Here is an 8,595-nt window from a genome sequence, read left to right as displayed (position 1 = left end):
TACTATCTCTAGTTATCAGAGTCATTCACCAGGGACGTGTTCTAGATCTGACACTGAGTTACAGGCTATGTGTTGCTCCCTTCTCCCCCAGGACACACATGCTTCCCCTCCTCCTCTCCTTATTTATAGCCTCATGTAAATTAAGGGGGTGTTTTATCTCCTCTCAGAACTGTGTGGGGGGAGGGGGTGGTGGGGGGGTCTGCAGGTGACCAGAGGAGTGGACTGAAACTGAAAATGTTTCCCAAATGGCACTATATTCCCTTTATAGTGCACTACTTTTGACAAAGGCCCATTAGGTTCTGGTCAACAGTAGTGCACTATAAGGGGAATAGGGAGACATCCTAAGTACCTCATCATTATGTTGGTCTTGTGTAGATCTACTGTAGGATATTAAACTACAGACATGGTTTGATGGAGGTAGGAGATTAGATACCTCATCATTATGTTGGTCCTGTGTAGATCTACTGTAGGATATTAAACTACAGATATGATTGATGGAGGTAGGAGATTAGATACCTCATCATTATGTTGGTCCTGTGCAGAACTAGTATAGGATATTAAACTACAGATATGATTGATGGAGGTAGAATATGAGTCAGTGAACAAGACAGGATCTCATGTAGAACAATGATCATACTAGTCTCTCATATATTCTGGTTACTTTGATCATTCAGAAAAATTACAGTGAAAAATAATAATAACAATCAACAATGAGAGTAGCTGGTGGTAGGTTGATTGCAGAGGCCCCTCCCTCTGGTCATCCATGGCTTGGTGATTGGTTAACTCTAGAGAACCTTCCCCCTGATCCTCCCTGGCTGTCTCCTTATAGGTCGGTCCTGCAGCCTCTCCTCTCCTCACACTCCAACCCTGCTCATCTCTCAGCTGGACAGTAAGGGCCGTTCACACCACACACTGACAACATGCTGGGGACACTCTGCACTCTCATCACTGCTCTAACATGTAAGGAATTTACTGTTTGTTCAATCTGAATCCAAAAACAATGCCAATTAAGTTTTACATTCATGTATGATTAATTGTCTTAATAAATGGTGTGTTTCATTCCCACAGATGTCAGTTGCCAGAAAGCAGTGACACAGACACCTTCAGTACTGACTGTCAGTACAAAAGGGACTGCCACTTTTCACTGTGACATCACCAAAGATGAAAGCAATGTTGTAAACTGGTATAAACAGGTTCCAGGAGGAGCTCCTCATTATGTGTTAAGGTATCACTATACACTCGACTCTCCTGATGAATATGGATCTGGTTTCTCCTCTGATCGTTTCACATCTAAAGCCACATCTGATAAAGATTATCAGTTTATAATCAGTAATGTGGAAGAGACAGACTCAGCAGTGTATTACTGTCAGACTCAGAATGACTCTCCTTTTGCGCAAGTATCACAGTGATATACACCATGACAAAAACCTCCTCCCCAAATACACTCACTTCTGCTTTATGCATGGCAGAGGGGTGAACTGTAAGAAACAGCAGTTGAAGTTGGTCAGTGATTATTACAACATTACATACATGTCACAATGGGAGATCTGGTAATGGAGGAACCATCCATCCCTGCATGTCAACAAGATTATAAGAAGACATCGTCTGAAAGGAAATGAATGTTGTCTTTCTTGTTGTGATCATCATCATCATCATCATCATCATCATCATCATCATCATCATCATCATCATCATCATCATCATCATCACCACCATCATCATCACAACCATCATCATCACCATCATCATCATCATCACCACCATCATCATCACAACCAACATCATCTTCATATCAAGACTGAATCATATGGATAGTACTTTAACTCAGACTGAATCATATGGATAGTACTTTAACTCAGACTGAATCATATGGATAGTACTTTAACTCAGACTGAATCATATGGATAGTACTTTAACTCAGACTGAATCATATGGATAGTACTTTAACTCAGACTGAATCATATGGATAGTACTTTAACTCAGACTGAATCATATGGATAGTACTTTAACTCAGACTGAATCATATGGATAGTACTTTAACTCAGACTGAATCATATGGATAGTACTTTAACTCAGACTGAATCATATGGATAGTACTTTAACTCAGACTGAATCACATGGATAGTACTTTAACTCATGGATTTGTATTTGTATTCCAGGCATTTGTATTTATTATGGATCCCCATTAGCTCTTCCTGGGGTCCGACAAAATTAAGGAAGTTATTTGCCTTATGTAGCCCCTCCCACTTGACCGAGTTCCATTCGAAAGCGATTGTGTTTGTGTTTCTGTTTTACAACTACCTTCAATGCTAGTGAATTACCTCAGAGCGGTGGCTAGCCAATAATTAAAAAAACGTGCATCATTAACACATTTTAACAAATTAACAAAAACCAAACATGGCTCACATTTGGGAACACACACAAATGGCTCTTCGGAGGTCGGATGGTATCACCGTACCCCAGCCATCCATGATTAATAATTTGGTGGATGAAATGACGTATGGGGACAATTTTAATTACTTGGTGCTCTCCTTGGGAGCGGATGGTTCCACTATGAAAAAGGCCTATCAGTACCTCCACAGTGGTAAGGTGGGCCGAGTTCTTCTTCACCAGGAGGAGGGAAAAGGATTGGTAATTTTTGAAGGCCGATGTTCAGCCCAGCCAATCAATCAGCTCCTACCACTCTGCTTGGGAACTTGTATCCAACAACGGATCAGTAGAGACGGCTGGATGTCCTTGCATCGCTGGCCTTGGAAAGTCATGCAGCCTCCATTTTGTGGAAGGCAGGTAAATAAGTCACTTGCATTTCAGCCTACATGTGTTGTGGTGACAGTTACTATAATCCATAGGCTAACTTCATGACAGAGTTCTCAGATGATATCTATGATCATTCTCAGCGTTCATTGCTCTTGTAATTGATCCTTATAGCCTATTTTCGTTGTTCCTTTTATAAATGAAAGTGCGCAATACTGCCTTATCTAGACACAGAATGATAAAAGAGTCAGGCTTAACATAGCAGTTAGACCCAACGTTTTGTTGGATGAAAGCTGAATTGAGAATGTCATGATTTATTATTATTGTAACGTGTATTTGTGGATCAACAGAACTGCCGTGTTAATGTGGGGAATCGGTAAGTATCCTGTCCAATCTCATGTTGGGGAAGGCAGGTTTATGGAGTCCAGGTGAGTAGGGGATAACATTTATTTAAACATGTCAGCATCACATTGAGTGTTATTAGTCTTTAGTGTTATTGTTTTTTCTTGGTGAATAAGGTTTGTAAAATATCATTGTGGTTGGGGGTAATGCCTAAAGTATGGTAAGTAGAAGTGGCCTCATCTCATTGGAAACAATAGCAAGGTAAGTTTATGATGAAACCTGCATGTGTTTTGATTAAGTTGATCACATAGTCCTCAGTCACACAATTGTTAATAATGGGATTTTCTATGAATGTCTTTTTGTAACAAATATTCTATCACAGGTGCAGAATGCGGTGTCTAGTGGGCTAACTGGCGTAGCCTGCACAGATGAGCAGCGACAATGGAATGCAGGGACTCAGAGGAACCTTGAGTCAAAGCAGTTAAACAGCATTGACTTCACACACCAGAAGGCCAGTGACCAACATGCAGAAAAGCGTCCAGAATGTCCACGCCTGCCTCCCACCCCTGCCTCCCACCCTTGCTTCCCACGCCTGCATTCCACTCACAGGAGGAATTGAATCAGAGCCTGAGACACCTGAATCTGCCCGTGGGGAGTCTGCTCTATAAGTGTTAATCTGAACCGACAATAACATCACAGCCAGTAGCATCCCAGGTAGAATTGGACTGAAAGGAATATTTATTTATGGCTGTACCATTTTAATGTATTTGAACTGATGTGTGTCTCTTCTGTTCAATGCTTTCTAACTTCATATAATACCTTAATGTAGATTCTCTACTCTTTCCCAGCCACATGGAGATCATGTCAATTACAACTGCTGGAAATGCCTGTTCTTCTGCAATGAATTGGTGAATCTTGACCCAACCCAGTCGACTGCTTTGGACCAGATCCCAAAGGAGCAGAGTGCCTCACACTTGTGGCAGGACTCAATGAAGCTTTGATACTAAGTTCAGCCAAGAAGGTCCCTGTCATGGAATCCACCAACCCTGATAAGTTTCTCCAGGAGCATCTGGATCCCAGGTTCCCGAGGGAACACAGCCAAACGTTACGGGAAAGATAATGAGCTGATGGCCTCCCAGCCCAGTGGTGTAAAGATAATGAGCTGATGGCCTCCCAGCCCAGTGGTGTAAAGATAATGAGCTGATGGCCTCCCAGCCCAGTGGTGTAAAGATAATGAGCTGATGGCCTCCCAGCCCAGTGGTGTAAAGATAATGAGCTGATGGCCTCCCAGCCCAGTGGTGTAAAGATAATGAGCTGATGGCCTCCCAGCCCAGTGGTGTAAAGATAATGAGCTGATGGCCTCCCAGCCCAGTGGTGTAAAGATAATGAGCTGATGGCCTCCCAGCCCAGTGGTGTAAAGATAAGATGGAGTGAAGTTGCAGAGGGGATGGAGGACGGAGGGATGTGGAGTGGAAAGAGGAATCCTTGGAGACAAGAAGCAGGGACAGAAAGGAAAAGATGAGTCGTTCCACAAAGAGTTTCCTTTGATATTTTAAGGTGAAATTGTGCACCAATATCGAATTTTAAAAGCCTGTTATATTAAATGAAGTGCCCTTTAATATAGACCACATGGAAAATGTAATAAATCAGATTTTTTATCGGAATAAAGACGTGCTAAACTGCCAAAATGCAGCACTTTGACATGTTCCTCTGAGATTTTAACACTTAATCCACAAATGTCTCTAAGTTTCAACATCATGGTAAAGCCTTAGTTATTTTGTTGCTTTGACAAAGTCATTTCTGACGAGACGCATTCAGTTGTACAACTGACTAGGTTTCCCCCTTTCCCTTAATTATTTATGTGATTAGTGATTCATTTACATCTGTCCCCCATTTTAAGGTCAACTCTGTGACCTGCCCCCGCTCCCCTCCCTGGTGCTAGAAGGTGCCAGGCTCTCCAGCATTAGGCACTCCTGCCACCATCATTATGCACACCTGCCTTTCCACAGCGATTATTGGACTCATCTGGACACACCTCTGTCATTACCTCCCCTATATCTGTCTGGTTCCCCTCTCTATTCCCTGCTGCAGCATTAATTGTCATATGTCCTTGTTCACCCGTGTGCTGACGCTGGTCCTGTTTTGTTACCTGTCTGTTCCTTATTAAATGTCAACTCCCCGTACCTGTTTACCCGTGTGCTGACGCTGGTCCTGTTTTGTTACCTGTCTGTTCCTTATTAAATGTCAACTCCCCGTACCTGTTTACCCGTGTGCTGACGCTGGTCCTGTTTTGTTACCTGTCTGTTCCTTATTAAATGTCAACTCCCCGTACCTGTTTACCCGTGTGCTGACGCTGGTCCTGTTTTGTTACCTGTCTGTTCCTTATTAAATGTCAACTCCCCGTACCTGTTTACCCGTGTGCTGACGCTGGTCCTGTTTTGTTACCTGTCTGTTCCTTATTAAATGTCAACTCCCCGTACCTGCTTCTCATCTCCAGTGACGTTCCTTACAGTGAGCTGAACTCTCGTTTTAAAGGTAGACTCAGCGATATGATGTAGATACAGAAAGTAAACAGCTTAGTGGGTCAATTCTCACAACCTCTAAGAGCGTTGAAGCGTGAAGCTCAACCTCTACGCTGTTTTGATGGCCTGGCTACCACGCTGTACACAGTGTGAAGTGTACCCGTGCACATGCACAGATACTGTGTGTGAGAGTGAAGTGTTGCATCTTGCCCATCTCAATATCTCCGGTGCTGCTCGTGGCAACATCATTTTGTTGAGTCTACCTTTAATTAATATGGGGAAACTATTCCTTTTTAAATCGATTTTTCAAAAGAAACATTAAACATCTAATAGTCAAATCATATTGCAAAAGCAGGTGAGCTGGTTCTACTCTTCTTGGAAATTTTGTGGTGGAAAGCTGAGCAGATTGAGTATAATGTAGATAGATAAGATATAAATGTTTTTACAATAAATACAACATTTTGAAGTTTGCATTCAATTACCACTCCCTTTTGCACACAACAAGCTTCCACTCTCCCTGCTGTCACAAGGGGATTCATGGCTTATTTAAGAAGAAATCATCAACTCTGTTACTTTATTTGACACTTACTAGGCATTTGTTATATTACTTTCTATATTTAACCTCTTGAGATGGTAAAACACGTTGTTTATGAAGGAGAATATGTGCTATTTGTGACAAAATCGAAGTAATTTTTATCAATTTACACTTTTCAATAGGCACCGAATTGGTGGAACGACCCAGAATGCTAGGCGGAGAGAGAGAGAGAAGCATTCAAGTATTTCAGACTAGAACGCTGACCTCTATTTTACCTTAGGATGCAGGAATGACAGGCCAATGTTGAGAGAGTTTGAAGCTGCCATTATTACATGGTTTAAACTGTTCTCTAGTATTAACATTACATGTTGGACTCAGTATCATTTCAGCAGTAATATCTACTGTATAGGTCTGACCTTCACTTAGTCTTTCAGCATTAAACTATAACCTTGTAAGATTCAACTCAATATTAGGAAGGTGTTCTTAATGTTTTGTACACTCAGTGTAGCGCATCGTCATGCTACGGTGTTTCACATTCTGCATCAGTGATCAGAATAGAGGATGCAGTTCTATCAACGTCCACCAGAGGAGGACAAAGTACCACCAATAATGACTCAGGATATACCTACATTAAATCAGGCACAGTGGCGCCAGTCAGACCACTGGTTTCAGTCCCACCTAGTCTCGCGGGGCCTTCCTTCTGTACTAACCCAGAAAAAACTGATGCTTTCATGTCTACTATCTCTAGTTATCAGAGTCATTCACCAGTCACTTGTTCTAGATCTGACACTGAGTTACAGGCAGTGATGCGTTGCTCCCTATCTCCCCCAGGACACACCTGCTTCCCCTCCTCTCCTTATTTATAGTGTAAATGAAGAGGTAATTTTATCTCCTCTCAGAACTGTGTGGGGGGAGTGGGTGGGGGGTAAGATACCTCATCATTATGTTGGTCCTGTGTAGATCTATTATAGGATATTAAACTACAGATATGATTTGATGGAGGTAGAATATGAGTCAGTGAAGAAGACAGGATCTCATGTCGAGCAATGAGAGAAGCTGGTGATTGGTTAACTGTAGAGGCCCCTCCTTCTAGCCCTCTTTGGCTTGGTGATAGGTTAACTATAGAGGCCCCTCCCCCTGATCCTCCCTGTCTGTCTCCTTATAGGTGGGTCCTGCAGCCTCTCCTCTCCTCACACTCCAACCCTGCTCATCTCTCAGCTGGACAGTAAGGGCCGTTCACACCACACACTGACAACATGCTGGGGACACTCTGCACTCTCATCACTGCTCTAACATGTAAGGAATTTACTGTTTGTTCAATCTGAATCCAAAAACAATGCCAATTAAGTTTTACATTTATGTATGATTTATTGTCTTAATAAATTGTGTGTTTCATTCCCACAGATGTCAGTTGCCAGAAAGCAGTGACACAGACACCTTCAGTACTGACTGTCAGTACAAAGGGGACTGCTACTTTTCACTGTGACATTACCAAATATGAAAAAAAATATGTATTCTGGTATAAACAGGTTCCAGGAGGAGCTCCTCAGTATGTGTTAAGGTTTTACCGTACTGACGACTCTCCTGATGAATATGGATCTGGTTTCTCCTCTGATCGTTTCACATCTAAAGCCACGTCTGATAAGGATTATCAGCTTATAATCAGTAATGTGGAGGAGGCAGACTCAGCAGTGTATTACTGTCAGACATGGGACGACTCTGTTGAAGAGATCGTATCACAGTGATATACACCATGACAAAAACCTCCTCACCAAACACACTCACTTCTGCTTTCAGATGTTCTGAATATAGACACTAACTGAATGTCAAGTCATCCTGAACCAGTGTGTCTGCAGGAGGAGAACATTCCATGCTTGTGTTTTACACAAAACCCTTCACACATTTAGTAGAATGTTGTCATTAACAATTACACCTAGTTGTCACAAAGCATGAATGATAAAGTGATATTCCAGAAGGTTCCGTCCTAACAGAAGACTCCATGTATCAGATAACCTCCATGATAGTCAGTCCCCTGGTTTACAGTAGAGACATATTACATCAACAGGCATTTAGTGATGTACTGTTAGTTCAGAACCCCACTATCAGGTCCAGATTGTATTATTATAATGTTATTATCTATATTATGACATGCTGATTCTAACATAACTCACATGAAACTAAATACTGCGGTTTTAAGTGTAACCAAAATTATCCCATATGGTTTTTGTTAGTCCAATTTAAAACATTGATATTTTTGATAGTTTAATAGTTAAAGTAATTTAAATTAATCAGAAAACCGTGTTCTCAGAAGCTGATAGGCTGAGATATAGAGGCCCCTCCCTCTGGTCCTCCCTGTCTGTCTCCTTATAGGTGGGTCCTGCAACCTCTCCTCTCCTCACACTCCAACCCTGCTCATCTCTCAGCTGGACAGTAAGGGCCGTT

This window comes from Oncorhynchus clarkii, chromosome 12, assembly GCF_045791955.1.
Source record: "Oncorhynchus clarkii lewisi isolate Uvic-CL-2024 chromosome 12, UVic_Ocla_1.0, whole genome shotgun sequence".
In the NCBI taxonomy this organism is placed as follows: domain Eukaryota; kingdom Metazoa; phylum Chordata; class Actinopteri; order Salmoniformes; family Salmonidae; genus Oncorhynchus; species Oncorhynchus clarkii.
The sequence above is the reverse complement of the archived record's forward strand: the minus strand, read 5'-3'. Positions refer to the sequence as shown.